We start from the raw sequence: 17,674 nt of genomic DNA, 5'->3' as shown, positions 1-17,674 counted from the left end.
TTTGAACCCATTACCTTGACCTTGAAGTTTGACCTACTTTTCAAAAAAATTAACATTATTTTAAATTGATCATTTTGAAAGAGAAAAGGTAGGGCATTCATATTATACATGTATATTACCTGTGACAAGACCTTTCTAAGTATATCATGACTTTTAACTCTGTGACATTGACCTTTGAAGTTTTACCTACTGTTCAAAAATGTTATATTTCGTTATAACTTTTGATTGAGAAGAGATAGGACTTTCATATTTTACATGTAAATTAACTGTAACAATATGTTTCCGAGCATGCTATGATTTTTTACCCCTTGACCTTGATGTTTTACCTAATTTTCAAAAATTTTAACTTTGGTGATTACTTTTGAATGACATATGATGGGGCGTGCATATTTGAAACAATATGTCAGAAATAATGACATCCCATCCACTAGGACACAGAAAGCAGGGGACCGCACTTCTTTGAATTTGCTTGTTAATCATTTTGATATGGAAGCATCCTCATATAGTGTAGATTCAAGTTTTTATGCCCTGCCATGAATAGGGCCGAGGCATATAGTGTTTTTCAAGTCCGACTTCAATCAAGCTTCATATGCTGATACATACTTACGTAAGCTTTTCAACTGCATCAACCTTTTTGACCTTGACCTTTCCTTTGACCTTGACCTCACTTTTCTTAAATTACTGTCTGGATCAGTTTTGAATAAACAATTCAAGATATACTTATCAAACTTCATATGCTGATACATACTGCTGAGAGTTATCAATTGCATCAACTTTTTTGACCTTGACCTCACTTTTTTAAATTAGTGTTTATCTACATTTTAATACGTTTAAATAAACCATTATGATATTTTTATCAAACTTCATATGCTAATAGTAAATACATACTGATGTAAGCTTTTCAACTGCATCAACATTTTGACCTCAACCTTTCCTTTGACCTTGACCTCTCTTTTCTTAAGTAAGTGTTAAGCTCAGTATTAAATAAATCATTCAAAATATATTTCTCAAATCTAATATGCTGATATGTATTAATGAGAGCTATTCAACAGCATCAAAAACTTTTCACCTTGCACTTTCCTGTGACCTTGACCTCCCTTCTCTTTAATTTTTATTTTGCTTAGTTTTAAAGAAACAATCTAAGATATTTTTATGTAAGCATGCACTTATATACATAATTTGGTGAGAATTTATCATCTATATCCATTTTTTTTTTTTTAGATTTTAGTTTCAATTTTAAAGAAACTGTTCAAGATATTCTCAAACTTCATACACTCATACAAATTTTCATGTTGCATTAGTAATATACATCGGCGGGGCATTTATGTCCTATGGACATATTTCTAGTTTTCAAATCATGACCTCCAAGGATAGGGTCAGGCCACGATACGGGATCAAAGTTTTATATAGGAATAAAAGGGAAAAAAAATCTTCAAAATTCTTCTTTTCAAGAACAACAAAAGCATGATTAATATGGAAACATTCCCAAGAAGTGTAGATTCAAGTTTGTACAAATCATGACCCCATGGATTAGGGAGGGGCCATTTTTTTCCTGCCCCTATTTGCCATCCACATGGAAATGCAAATTTTAAAACCATTTTACACATCCACAGGACAAAACCAATCATCTTCCAAATGAACATGTTTAAACATGTTAAATTTTTTTTTTTTTAAAAATTGAACCCCCATTTGACCCCAGGGTGAAAATAAAAATTCCGAAACCTTAATGCACATCTACAGGACACCACCAACCATCTCCGAAATGATTAGGCTCCTGTGTAAAATGTAAGATGAGTTCTAGGAACCAGAGGCTTTTTGCATAAAAACGTCATTTTTCGACCCCCATTTGACCTCCATGGTGAAAATAAAAATTCCGAAACCTTTCTGCACATCTACATGACACCACCAACCATCTCCCAAAAGATGAGTAGGTTACTGTGTAAAATGTAAGAGGAGTTCAGGGAACCAGGGGCTTTTTGTATAAAAAGCGTCATTTTCCGATCCCCATTTGACCCCCAGGTTGAAAATGAAAATTCCGAAACATTACTGCACATCTACAGGACACTACCAACCATTTCCCAAAAGATGATTAGGTTACTGTGTAAAATGTTAGAGGAGTTCAGGAAACCAGGGGCTTTTTGCATTAAAAAAAACGTCATTTTTCGACCCCCATTTGACCCCCAGGGTTTAAATGAAAATTTCGAAACCTTACTGCACATATACATGACACCACCAACCATCTCCCAAAAGATGATTAGGCTTCTGTGTAAAATGTTAGAGGAGTTCAGGGAACCAAGGGCTTTTTGCATAAAAAAAAAGTCATTTTTCGACCCAAATTTGACCCCCAGGATGAAAATGTAAATTCCGAAACCTTACTGCACATCTACATGACACCACCAACCATCTCCCAAAAGATGATTAGGCTTCTGTGTAAAATGTTAGAGGAGTTCAGGGAACCAAGGGCTTTTTGCATTAAAAAAAAACGTCATTTTTCGACCCCAATTTGACCCCCAGGGTGAAAATGTAAATTCCGAAACCTTACTGCACATCTACATAACACCAACAACCATCTCCCAGAAGATGATTAGGCTACTGTGTAAAATGTAAGAGGAGTTTGAGAAAGTAAGGTGTGACAGACGGACGGACGGACAGACGGACGGAAAGACATGAGTAACAACAATATACCCGAACTTTCTTTAGAAAGTGCGGGTATAATAAATCCAAGTAATTTGAATCAAAACATTTAAATATTTCATAATATAATTCATAAGTTTCTGAAAATATAAAATTGCAAAACTGAGGTCACGGAACCAGTCAAAATTTAGTAATGTAATTGCGATACACTATAAAATGTCTTCATTAATATTTCTTTAAAATGGCGTTAAAACAAAATAACGAATAATAAATTGTGATTTACAAGGGTGATCAAATATATCGCGAACTATCTCTATAACTAAAAGAAAGAGAAGACGTCGACAAATTATTTTAATACCCTAATAACTGTTAGCAAACAAAGAATAAAGTACTATAAAAACTTTTTAGATAAATGTGTAAGGCGCCGCAGACTGTGTGTGAAATGTAGAGGTAGTGTATTTTTGTTAAACTGGCATGACACTATGTTTTTGACGTTACGTCAATATGCGTGGTCCGTGGTTAAAAAACATTGTTGCTTTTAAAATAATGTTTCATTAGTTCCATTGGATAAAATGAAATGAAACTGCTCACATCAACAAAATAAATGTTTTTACATATGATTAGTGCGCCGATCTTTTATTTTTAAAAATAATATGACTGAAAGTGACACTTTCAACGTATTTTTGGAATGGCCCTCGTAATAAACCTTTTAATCGTTCTGTTTTCTTTTACACGTCACATTTGGTTAATGGAAATGGTTAGTGAACGCAAGGTTTCTACGATCATGTAAGGAATCCCTTTAAATGGAAGAAAACCGTCAGGGAAGCACTGTCGGTAGAAAGCTCGCGCCGTGTTCGGAAGGTTGGGTTCGAACGTCGGCCGCGACTGACCTACGTCGATAAAAAATAGGCAGCAACTGTTCCTTCACCAAGCGTTCGGCACTTTGAAGTGAAAGTTGCGGGTTCTTAAAATTCGGAGATCCCGTGTCACGGCGATATGGCACGATAAAGAATCCTCACTGCTCAATGGCCCTCAGTGCCGAGCAAAAGTCTAAATTTTAAGCCCTTCTCCGGTATAATGTGAAGTCTCAATATGAGTGAAAAAATCTTCGATTGGGACGTAAAACAACATACAATCAATCAATTAATTGAACAAAATTTGAATTATATCTAAAGATATTTTCCTATGTATTTTCTTCCAATACAAAATTAATTGATTTGAATGATTTATAGTTAAAAAAAACTAATACAAAAAAGTGTGATAATACAGTGTTAAGTTTTGATACGCTTACATACAGGTTGGGTTTCAAAAATCCATGTTTAGAAGTTCTGCAACTTTCTGATGTGAAACACGTATGTAAAATAAACATTTAAAGTCTTTAGTCGTCATCACATCATAGCAGCATTAATATTTCCCAGAAATAAATATTAGCATATCAGTTTCAAATGAAAAAAATATATATATCATGATTCATATTAAAATTATGAAAAATCACAAAACTTTCAGATATTTCTTAGCAAGTTATACTAGGCTGATATTGTGTTTCTATTAAATGTGACGTGTTTTGTTTGCTATTTGAATTTAGGTACAATGTACATCTTTTTTTGAGTCTCCGGGCCACCATAGTCTGTATAGATTATATACCTTTATATCCAGAATGACAAAAATTGTCTTTATCCTACTTATATATTTATTACATTGTATACATACAAACTAGATAAAGTCTGTTCTCTTAGTAATTTGAATTTGTTGTTTAATGTTTTGAACAACTTTCATGAAGCGAGCAAAGGAACAAACGAAACGGCCATTAGTTACGTCGCAATCACAATAGAATAAAACTATCTAATACCAATACAAATATGTGTACAACAGTAAAAAAAAAACAAAAAAAAGAATTAGATAATCTGTCCTACCGTATCCCAACAGCTGTGATACTGCTGTAAGAAGCACTAATATTTTATAGCTATTATCCATATCATTAAAAGTTATTCAGTGAATGATAAGGAAGTTTCTATGTTTAAAATGAAGAAAATGATATGGCGGCTCGTTGTAAAAATAAAAAGAAATACTCTTTTTTTTACATGTACTTCCTTGTGTTTACCTTAACAATAAATAGCAAAGAAGGAAAAAAATATCTTGGGGAAGTGATCATTTATAATAATAATAATGATAATAATAAAAGACCTTTATAGATTACGTATTTTTTTCTCCTAGCTTTTTTTGGACATCCGATAGTTTTCAGTTGCTTATAATTATTTTTTTTTTTATAGATTTATGATAGTCCTGTGAAAAAATTTGCTTGTCCCAGCTTAGTACATATTTTGAATAAAATGTCCTTTTGCTTTCCTACCTTTTGAGAATGTACAGTTTTAATTCAAATTTTAAGGATAAAAACTTTCAATGAAACCCCCTTCCCTCTTTTATGTACCTTTACATCCCACCAAATTTTGAAATTTTGAATTTGAAGAGTTCTTTTCTTTTTTTGGGGGGGGGGGGGGGCTAGTCAAAGATTTGTTTTCAGGTAAGTTTGTCATTTTTTTTCCTTTTCATGCACCTCTTTTCAAAATCAATCCTATATATTTTCCTGACAATTATTTTTTCTACTTTGCACCTACTGTATATACTCGCCTATAAGTCGGTTTTTTTTTTGGGGGGGGGGGGAACTAAACTTTGGTCCAAAACTCTTTATCCGACTTATATGCGAGTTATAAAAAGATTGGTATTTTAGCGGGTCAATCTCTCTAATTTAAGCTTAAGAAATACAACCGACTTATAGGCGGACCGACTTATAGGCAAGTATATACAGTAAATTACAATTAAAAATTCCAAAATAATACAACTGGCAGTTTTTAACCCCGTTTCTCTCATTATGTTCGGCTGTACTTCAGTAGATGTGTATGCTTAATGAGTGCATGTCATTTAATCATTGAATCATACAATAAAACAATTATTGCTGTTTTTTCGGTCAATACGATGATTTAGCCACCTTCGGGCTCGGTGAATATTGTACTCCTCAGGTGTCGAAATCATTGTATTGACCTCAAAAACCAGCAATAATTGTATATTATTATATAGTCTATTAATAGTCTCCCTATATATTCTTAGAAACGCAAACACAACCAGTTCATAATACTACATATTCACTGGATTTGAAGCCGTATTCACCGGAAGGTCAGTGCGCATGCAACGTTGAAAACAATGGTTGCAACAGCAGGAGCCAGCTGTGTATCTGAGCAGAAATATGTTAGGCAATTTTAAATTAAATCAGGATTATTTTCCAAATACAGTCTTTCGATGTCATAAACACGGCAAAAGGAAAACACGGAAGTTATAAGTTGTAATCTGGACAATTTGTTTTTTAATTTTTCTACGACAGAGGTTCGATAATGAATTCGAAAATGGTATCGTCATTCAGCCTATTTATTATTTATTTAAATCCTGACTATATAAAAAAAGAAACAATTATGGACTCTTTAGGTGGTGAATATGGTTTGTTATTTACCTGCTTCGCCTCGGTCAATATTGATATTTTTCTGGTGAAAAACAAATCATATTCACCACCAAAAGATTCCATAATTGTATATTATTTCCTTTTTCAGCTAGATTCAATCAAAACCCTACGATTTTTAGTGAAATGGGCCCCTGAGACGCATAGCACGTTCCTTATACGTGCTTACATGTATCAGGGTATTATTGATGTCTCGCGGGTAAGAGAACCCTGTGGTGTGACGTCGACCGAGTTAAAGCAACCTTAAAGGCTGTTTAGGAAATTTTATAATATCATGAAAATTAAAATTCCCAAAAAAATATTAATATTTACCATTATTTACGTATAATTGACTTGAGTTTTTTTTTTTTTCTTACGTTTCAGTTTTATTTTAGGACCGACATCAATATTATGAATATATTATACCTGCTAGACGTCAAATACGATGGGTTATCAAAAAGTTAAGGGACTGAGACGATAGCATGTATACAAACACTCATTATCCTTTCAAAATTTATAAGGAAGAAACAAAATTAAGTGGTGTAGGAGATTTTAGCTTGATACGTTATATTAATAATTGCCAATTGATCAAGAAATACAGAATGAAGGATTTGAAAATAGCAAACAGTGCTCGATCTCCAAGAAAAACTCGAAAAATATGTGAACAGAGCGTTCAAAACCGTCCCCCGGCAATACTAGTAGCGATATTATGTGCCTAGGAGTAAACATCCCCCATTGACCGGCCACACCCGCCGTGAGCCCTAGGCATAGATCAGACAGACGAAACTTTCGATATTCAAATTTAGTAAAATAACAAATTGAGGGCATATCGTCTTCTATTTCTAAAGTAATAAAGTCACAACTGTAATAACGACCATCTGTTTTTGCGTTTTCCTGTTATACGCCCTGTCTATTTTCATCCCATAATTGCTTTAATCACAATTGAATTTTTGACTCCAGGTCTCGCAAATTGCGGCCTCCATTTTTCGTTTTAAAAGACCCTTAATTTAGAATGACTCGTCCATGTCTTTGATAACAACACTAATAAATTCCTTATTAATTGACCCTTTCCCATCATTGCAGAAATATGCTTTGAAAAAAACATACTAATTAATAGAATATTTTACTGTTTCCAATCCCTTTATTAAAACATCTGTTTTTGTATCTATATAAAAAAAGGATTCTTTTCTGAAAAATCTTCATGAAAAGAAGACATTCTTTGCTATGGCCTTTAATTCGATATTAAGATATATTAATTATGTTTTATCAATTAACAATATCCGTTTTCAGTCTTACAATATTCGTAATCCGATCTATCCCTTTGAGCCCGTAATAAAAGATAACACATCTGTTTCATACATGTATTCGGATATTTTACTAGAAAAGTCATTACTGACACACTAACAACTGGTCATATATATTCTCTCAATTGATTCGATAAGGATGAGCATGCTCTTATTGTAAGAACAATAAGTAAAAAAAGGGCAGGCTTTTGGCATTAGGGGGAAAGATAATATATAATATATAATATTGTACCTAAAAAGTAAGGACATCTTCAACTTTGTAAATATTGGTAATTTAACGGTTGAATGATTTTTATCACATTACTGGAAGTTAAGTTTGAGACCGCGTAACAGAAATCAAAATTTGCATGTTTAACAAAACATTTGGCAATAATATGGGGTTTAAAGGATTTGTATTTGTTCATCATAAGTATTGCAGCAATATTCCGAAAAATAAATTCTCCTTTATTTTCCGAAAGCGATACCAAAGCTTCCTAAAAATGACTTAAGTACGCATTTCCATTGCTCCATCTGGAAAATCTTAAAATAAAGGTGATGGAGAGTTGCAAATGCAAATATGCACCACATCACGCCTCAACAGGCTCTTAGGTATAATTAGCATGAATGACAGTCCTTGGATCGGAAGTCCAAGGGTTGCTACATGCACTGCGCTTGGCTAGAGAAAATTCGACCTCATCATCGGAAAAACAGGCGTTTAAAATGACAAAGAATATTTCTTTCGCTCAGGTCTCGAGATTGATGAACCTATTGCATCGAAGAAATCAAGCTGCAACTGTTGCACATGGCAGACTTGAGCGCTGTAATTGAACGGCCGGGGTGGTTTTTTTTTAACTTTCATGTATTACTTTCTTAAGCTAAAAGATAATCATTTAACATTTTCATCAAAACAAAAAATGGGTAGCAACTGTTCCTTCGCCATGCGCTCGGCCATTGAAGTAAAGGTGCGGGTCCTTCGGATGAGACCTTAAAAACCGAGGCCCCGTATCACGGCAGGCGTTGGCACAATAAAGATCCCTCACTGCTCAATGGCCTGAGTGCTGAGTAAAGGTCAAAATTTGAAGCCTTTCACTGGTATATGGTGACGTCCCTATATGAGTGAAAACTTCTCGATTGGGACGTAAAACAATCAATCATATAACTTGGAAACTCCCATGTATAGAATATGAATCTCACATGTATTCATTGGAGTGCTGTGATAGTCATATATAATTAATTTAGAATTTTCCTTGAAAAAATACAATAATTCAAAATGTTAAAAAGCATTATATAGTGACTGCTACTAAAGGAATTACATTGTAGGAATTGTCTTTTGAAGTTCGGGTTAGTGCACACGTGTCTAGTATTAATGTTTCATTTGGCTGAAATGAATATATTTCTTTATCCACCTTACAACAAAATGTTTCTTTAAACATTTAAATAGGGCCTTTAATAAATTAGTTAAATAAATTGTCCGTTAATTTTTTTTTCACTTCCAAATTCAAAAGAAAAAGGGTCAAGTCTAGATTAGTTTGAGGCAGCTGATTTGCCAGAAAATAGTACCGAGAAGATTGGTACCAATATAAACAAATGTCGAAATTTTATTTGCAAATGCATGATTCTATTCAGGATTGTTACAACGTGGAAATGTAATAACAACGCAAAATGTAACAAACTGGGATTACATTATATTTTGCGTCGAGATCAACGCGCAAAGTAATAACACGATTTTTGGATTATTACATTTTGCGTTTAATTTAGATTAATGCAAAATGTAATAATGCACTTTTCGTTTGTTACATTTTGCATTACTCAATTTTTGCTTTGAGGACAACGAAAAATGTAATAAAACAAAATGTAATAAAACAAAATATAATTATTTTTTTACTATGTTCAACGCGAAGCATCACAAGATTGATTTAAACATATAACGATGGGGAAACTCGATTTACTAAAAAGACAGACAGACCTATGACTATGAGATAAACGTTACGGTTTTACGGACATTACTAAATCTAATTGTATACTTTTTAAAACTTTGTTTCTAACATTCTTTTTGAATACTTATATGTTAACATTAACTTTGCTTGACATTACATTGCTATTTATAAATCAGTCTGTATTATATATTTATCAATAACATTCTTAATTACCAAAGAGTGACCATGGGTCCTTTAAAAGCACTTGATATGCATGTACGACATGCATATGTACACTGGTTAGAAAATTAGAAGTGCATGTGTGTGTGTGTCTGGTGTCTGGCGAGGAGAAGCGTGGGGGGGAGGGGTACTTCGTATTTTGATCATTGTATTTCATGCGCATGCAGAGACTATCCATTTTATTACTGAAGAGAGAGAAAGAGAAAATTTTGTTTTTGCTGGTCTGCAAATCATATGATTTGTAAAAAAGTATGAAATTTTAATTGTCAAGAAACCCCCTTCCCGCTATATTTACATCTGTCAGTAAAAATAAATAGATTTTTTTTTTTAAATTCCATGCATGTGCCTATCAAAAAGCAAAAGCAAACTAATACACTGATCAACGAAATAACACACACACACAAACACACATGCATACGCACGTTTCTAATTTGCAACACGTATGATTTGAATATTTTAAAAGGCTGATGAAATCAATCTATGACGAAATCAGACCTAGTGTACCACTAGCAATTGTTTATTTTTCCTTTTGTTTTATTTTCTCTCTGTTTATATTCTTCATCCACTACTCAATTGAAAATTATTTTCAAACCGACTGGGGCGCGTTATTAAATTTTGCGTTGTTGCATTTTGCTTAATCTCGACGCATAATGTAACAACACAAAATGTAGTAATCCTAAAAAGTCTGTTTTTACATTTTGCGTTATTACATTCTGTTTTGATACCGACGCAAATGTAATAACGCAAAATGCAATAATCCCGATTTATTACGTTTTGCGTTTTTATTACAGAGTGTACATTTTGCGTTGTAACACAGGTTTAAATCTGTGACTCAGTAAATACAGTGATGAGGTCTTGTAGATTTGCTCTTAAATGAAACCAGTCTTACATTGTAAATGTCTGATTTATGATATTGGGTAGATTTTTATAAACAATAATATATTAAGATTAATGACATTAATAGCATGTTGAAAACCGCTCTCCTTCCAAATGTTAAGTCTTTAAGTTTCCTGTACATGTTTATTACTTAATGTGTTTAATACTTTGCTTAATTTTCAATATATAAAACCCTAAATCTGAAAGGAAACGACAATTTTAAATGCAAATGACAATTTTGATCTTTTACCTTTTTTGCCATCTCACATTTTGTAAACAAAACTATTAATATGATTCTCCGTTTATTCAATTATAAATAAAATTGATTATATTTACAGACACAAGGAAAAATAAGGGAAAAAAGAGCAAAGCCACTCCTCTACACCCGTTGACATACCAGTTAAGGTATTTTTTCTTTAGAAATATAATGTACCGGGTATATATATTTATTTGTTATTGAAATTTAGGCGTAATTTAAAAGCTCGGAAGGTTCATTCGAATTTCGAAATACGAGACTCGAAATTCGAGTTTCGAGATTCAATATACAAATGAACCAATCAAAAGGCAGATTTGGCATTTGACTACTCTCCTTTGCTAAGTTTCTACTTTCAAGAAATCGTAGATATATTTTAGCAAACGGGTAATTTTCTTAAATAAAAATGCAAGAGAAAATGTTACGTGTTTCAAAGTGAAATGAAAATGAATTTTGGGTTACGTTGAAAAAAAAAAAATATGCATATTGTATTAATTTTTTTATGTTAAATCAAACAAGAGATATGCATAAAGAATATCATATAGCCTTTTCATTGAGTAGCCTAATTAGTACGTTGATACATGTAGTAAATTAACCCCATTGATGAGGGTGAAAACTATTATTGATATGTGATATTAAGAATCCTGTCTACACTGCACACTCATTTAAGGGTACTTTAGTTAGACTGATGTACAATTTGATAATATTAATAATAATAATAATAATAATAATAACTAGAGCAAAGCTCGTTGCAAAGCAACGAGTAGGTCGTCCGCCCGATTTTCAGAAGCACTGCTTGTAAGATGGATAAATGAAAGTAAAGTATTCTTAAAAAGGCCTCCAGACCAAAAATGATGTCGATCTGTATTAAGTTTTTTTATTATTGAGATCTATACTGATTTTCGTTAAATAAAGCAAATCAAGACTACTTCCGGTTTGACCGGAAGTGACCCCAATCGACAGAAAATTGGGTCAGAAGTTTTTTGGTGAATTTAATCATTTGATTTTATGTTGATATCTGCAGAAATAACGTCATTTATAGGTACTTCCAATTTAATCGGAAGTTGATAAAAGTAACGACACTCGAAAGGAAATACAATCAGACGTCCTCTATAACATGCATAATTCAATTCAATACCAATATCTGTGAAAATGAGCAATTTTCTATCACTTCCTGTTTGGCCGGAAGTTACGTCATTCGAGGCATTTTGATGATCTCACAAGCTGCTACTTGTCATGTTGAACAACTTTGCTTCTTTGGAATGTCATAAAATTTCAATACTTTTTGAGATATCAGGAAAAAACTTTTTGCCCTTCAAGATCCCTTATTTTAGGGGCCAGTCCTTTCTCGAGATATCATTTAAAAGATCTTGTAATTCTGCACAAATTTTGTTACATATGTATTAACAAAATATTTCCAAGTAAAAAGATATCGTACAGAAGGTGTTCGAAATTTTGAAATTCTCCACATGTCTTTTTTCAGGCCATAGCGAGCGTCGACGTGTAGCACTTCCAGTGAAAGTGAGGTACGTATTTCAGTTCTACATATGTTGCTCTGTCTTCGCTAAAAGTTTCACGTTCCTGTAATGAGTGATTTCTTAGAAAACCTGCGGACAAACTGACCCTCCAAAAATCACTAAATCGCAAAAATCTTCGGACAGAAAGTGACTTCATCAAAATAAAAAAAAATGTATCAAGATTTTTTTTTAATGTTCTATCAGACCTGAAAGTTTCATGAAAAAAACAAGCAAACCGTTTTTGAGAAATCGCGTGCACAAAAACGGTAAGAAAAAAAAATAAGAAGAAAAACAGTAGAAAAGAAACCGAAGAATAACAAGAAGGTCTTCTGCTGAAGATGAAAGACCTTAATAATAATAATAACTAGAGCAAAGCTCGTTGCAAAGCAACGAGTAGGTCCTCCGTCCGATTTTAAGCAACACTACCTGTAAAAAAAAGTTAACGAAGGTAAGTCATTAATCAAGAAGAAGGCCACTAGACCAAAAATGATGTTGATCTGTCTTTTGTATATTTTTGTGATTGAAATCTACGCTGATGTACGTGATATTAAGTAATTCATGACTAAATCCGGTTTAATCGGAAGTGACGCCAATTGAAGGAAAATGAGGTTGATAGTCTTGGGTGATGCTAATCATTTAATTCTATGTCAATATCTGCAAAAATAAATCATTTCTGGTTACTTCTTGTTAGACCGGAAGTGGACGAATGTGACAATACTTGTTGGAAAATACGGTTGGACGTTTCTTGGACATTACTTATTCAATTGAATGCCAAAATCTGTGAAAATAAGCAATTTTTGACTATTTTCTGTTTGACCGGAAGTGACGTCAATCGACGTCTTTTGATGGGCTCACTTCCTGCTACTTGTCATTTTGAACAACTTTGCTTCTTTGATGTATTGCAAATTCTTAATACTTTTTGAAGTATTAAGAAAAAAATTCGGCCCCTCTAGATCTTGTAATTCTGCACTACTTTTATTCTGTATGTTTTAACAAAATATTCAGGTAAGGAGATATTGTAGAAAATGTGTTAGAATTTTTGAAATTCTCGGTATGCTTTCGAGTCATAGTGAGCGTCGACGTTTGGTACTTCCGGTGGAAGTTAATTACGTATTACAGATCTACATATATTGCTCTATCTTCGCTGAAAGTTTCACGTTCCTGTGATATTTGATTTGTTAGAAAACCTGCGGACAAACTGACCCTCCAAAAATCACTAAATCACAAAAATCTTCGGACTGGAAGTGACGTTATCAAAATAAAAAAAAAATGTATCAAGATTTTTCAATGTTCTGTCAGACCTGAAATCTTCATGAAAATCGGGAGAACCGTTTTCGAGAAATCGCGTGCACAAAATCGGTACGCAGCTATGTTACGGCTGTCCGAAAGCTTAATATGTATTAAAATATAGATTTTAATTTGAGATAGATTTTAATTTTTTGATTTGTAATCTATGTATAAATTTGCAGTCAACTTGTGATGAGAGTGTAATCAGGTATTATAATAATGCATTTTTGTGATGTCACATGACTTTTTTGATCACGTGACGGGCACTTATAAATATTCCTAAATGTTTCACAAAAATCGCATCGGCACAAGTGCAAAACAACATAATTGAGAAAAATTTGTCATATAAGTCAATTCATCATGATCTTTAGTATATATAAAGTGCTGGGGACAAGTCTGAATTTTATTTCTTGAAAAAATATTCCACGAGAAATTCAACTTACCCATATACAAGGGGGCATATTCCACTCTTTATCGCAATTTATACAAAATAGGATAAATTACATACAATCCACCAGCAAAATTCAGTTAAAGGACATACTTCTCTAGTAGATTCACACAGAATATCCTCAGTCTATCCTTATTAATCACTTGTGCTAGTCAAATATATACACGATTTATAAATTCTAACTCTGTCCACGGACGTGTGAGGGGGGGGGGGGGGTCACAGTATATTTTTGTTATTGTTTGAATATATGTATATCGGACAAGTTGAAGGAATAACGATATTAGATTGCAACTGTTCAAAATCAGAACCGCACACTTAAGCTTAAAGAACAATCCAGACTCTTGAATCAAACAACAACGCTAAAAATCTTTACATGTCATGTGAAAGGAATGTAAAAATTATGACACTTTTCCCGTCATGTCAGCTCAGGTATGCAGTGACTTGACTTGACGTCAGGGATGGGGTAATTGAAAAATGTAATTGTAATTGACTGTAATTAATTACATTTTTTGAAGTAATTGGAAGTAATTTGTAATTGAACATTTTTTCAATTACTTGTAATTGTAATTTAATTAATTACACTGAAAAAATACCCTGTAATTTCAATTACTTTTTCAATTACATTCAATTACTTTATATAATACACATTCATGATATATTCATGATGTATCATCACCACTACCTCCCCATTTTACTGGTTTTTATTTTATTGTTAAACATATCCTCAATCCTTCAATTATACAAAATCTTAGGTTAATGCTTACAAAAAAATAATTAAATGATTGACTTGATAATAATAAACTAGTTTCTTTCTAATCATTATGTAATTTTTGAATTTTTTGACCTAAGTTTATAAATATGAATCTTGAATTACCCTTCTTAGGTCTATTCAGCTTTGTTGTTTGATCAATAATAAAGAAAAAGAAGGTGTGTGTCATTAATTAAGTTCTCTCTTGTTGGGAAGAGATAATTACCCTCCAGATCACAGCTTTAAATTGCAATCAAAACAAATCAACTCCTCTAAAGAGATATTCATTCCATGACTTAGAAGACAAAGCCAATGGAGATAATTATTTCAATTTAAAATGCTCCGCTATAGCTTTAGAAAAGAAAAACTTTTAATTTGATAATTATTTTAACATCTAAACAGATTTTTATGAATGAATTTTCTATCTGTACAATTCTGATTTATGAAGTAAAATTGTTCAACATAAATAGCAATTTAGGATGTTCAGTTTACCTTCAAAGGAAATATTTAATTTGAGGGATACAGTTGCGACTCAGTCATTTCACTCTATTAAAATACTCACTTTTAATCAATTATCATAATCCATGCAATTTGTGTACATGTAGGTTTTGTGTGGTGGAAACTGTATCAAATTAACTGATCTCGGATAGTTCTTTAAGAGATTCTCATTGTTTTGTAAATAAATGTTATAAATTGAACCACAATGATACACAATGCCTATAGCATATTACTTCTTGTACTGTTTGTGCAGAGGCTGAGTTTAAATACAAATAAATGATGATCTGTATATTCATTGACAAGGATTAAAAAATATTCCAAAAAATTAAAAATGTAATTTGTAATTTAATTAATTACTTTTGCAAAGTAATTGTAATTTAATTAATTACATGTCTTAGAAAGCCTATAATTTAATTGTAATTTAATTGAAGAAAAAGTCAAAGTAATTGTAATTTAATTAATTACTTTTTAAAGTAATTGACCCCATCCCTGCTTGACGTCATATGCTATTATGACGTCATAGTTCAGAGTAGTTACTATAGTTGGAACAATTTGATATTTTACGGACAGCCTTATCCTAGCCGCGTAAGATAAAAAATAATAAGAAAAACAGTGGAAAAGAAATCTAAGAAAAACAAGAAGGTCTTCCGCTGAAGACGGGAGACCTTAATTATAATTTATTTAAAGAGGGTAACCCGATTGGTTCAATGCACTAGTCTTCCTCGGTGCCCTTCTAATCATATTAACAATAATACCATAATGAATACATTGTACAATAGTTGAAGTGATACTACATGTACATGAAATAAAAATATAAGTAAATATAAAATTTTAGCACATGGATTTATGTATATATTTGAGAGATAAACAGTGTCTCGGCAAGTTATAATATTTTTTACGAAATGTTTGTACAGTTGGTGAAAAACGTACATACAAAGGTAATTTGTTCCATAAATGAACACCGGAATAATGGAAAGAATTTTTAAACTGATTTGTTCAATATTTTGGTAGACAAAGGTCATAGTTGATTTCAGAACGTAAAAGATACCAATTTTCAATCTCACACAAATCAAAGTTTATGGCATTCTCAATACATTTTACATTTGTATGATATGTATGTAAGGTTGCATCATCAGCAAACATATCAATATCTGTTTTATTTACATGTAAATGAAGATCATTTATATAGAATAAAGATAAGAAGGGGCCTAAGATAGATTCTTGGGGCACTCCTGCTGTGACGGGTAAGAAATCAGAGGAATATGTACCTATTTTTATACACTAAGACCTTGGGGTTAAATAAGAATGAAACCATTTAATAGCCATTGGATCAAAGTGATACGACTAAAGTTTACTTATCAGGATATCATGATTAACTAAACCTAATGCCTTGCTAAAATGAAGAAAAGTTTTGCCTAATAGATTTCCTTGATCCGTAGCTTATAACCAATTGTCTGTAAGTTTTGTTGGTCCGTAAAGTGTTTGTTCAAGATATCAACAATATCCTGTAAAATTTCAAAATCCAAGCCATTTTGTGTAATACAGGTAGGTATGAAATTTTTGGAATCGGATGCCAAATGGTTTAAATACATGTAACTCCACATTTCTCGAGGACTTGAGCTTTCTTCCATTGCTGATTTGTAATATTTTGATTTGGCTTGATCTATTAATTGTGCGAATTTATTTCTCCAGAATTTGTAATTTTCTAAATTCCTTTGTAGATATGGAATAAAATAAATTGCAGTCTGCATTGTTCACATAAGTTTTTAATTAATTCATGAATTCGAAGCATTATATAACACCAAGAGTAGTAATTGAAAACTTAATTTGCTTGTATTTCTCCCATTTGGAAAGCAAATGCCATTTATTCGTCATCAGTACTACGTTGTCTTTAAGAATTTTCATGGGTAAAAATAGTCATACATGAACGAGGTAATTTTAGAACATACTCCTTTACGCTATAATTTTTCAAAGTCCTAAAGGTACATGTATAAAGAGTGTCCATTGTTTTGGTTAAAGGTTTTTTTATTATTATAGAATACTTGTATATATATTTTTTTCCACTGTGGCCTTTAAATCATATATTGGAACTTGTGTATTGATTGGTTATGTATTATACGACACCCGCACGGTTTCTTTCTATATAGTTGTATATATAATTATTTTTCACAAAATTGACAATGAATGTTGATTATACTCATAAACGAAGATTTGTCTAGCGTTGAAATAAAAAAAAATGGCCATAGGACCCTGGACGCGGTTGCTGTGTCCCCCCCCCCCTCCAAATTTTATCGATATAAAGTATACTATATAACATAGCAACTTTTTGCTTTCATTTATTGTTTTCTACGGACCCGAACAAAGATAAATGATTATTAAGAAATTAACAACAATGTTAAAAAGTTCTCTGGGAAATGAATTTGGTTGGTCAGGTGATCACATCCTGTGAAGCCCGAAGGGCTTTTCAGAAGATTTGATCACGTACCA

This window comes from Saccostrea echinata, unplaced genomic scaffold, assembly GCF_033153115.1.
Source record: "Saccostrea echinata isolate AGI-Se365-2 ecotype Australia unplaced genomic scaffold, CSIRO_AGI_Sech_v1 ptg000027l, whole genome shotgun sequence".
In the NCBI taxonomy this organism is placed as follows: Eukaryota; Metazoa; Mollusca; class Bivalvia; order Ostreida; family Ostreidae; genus Saccostrea; species Saccostrea echinata.
Note: the sequence above shows the minus strand (reverse complement) of the source record.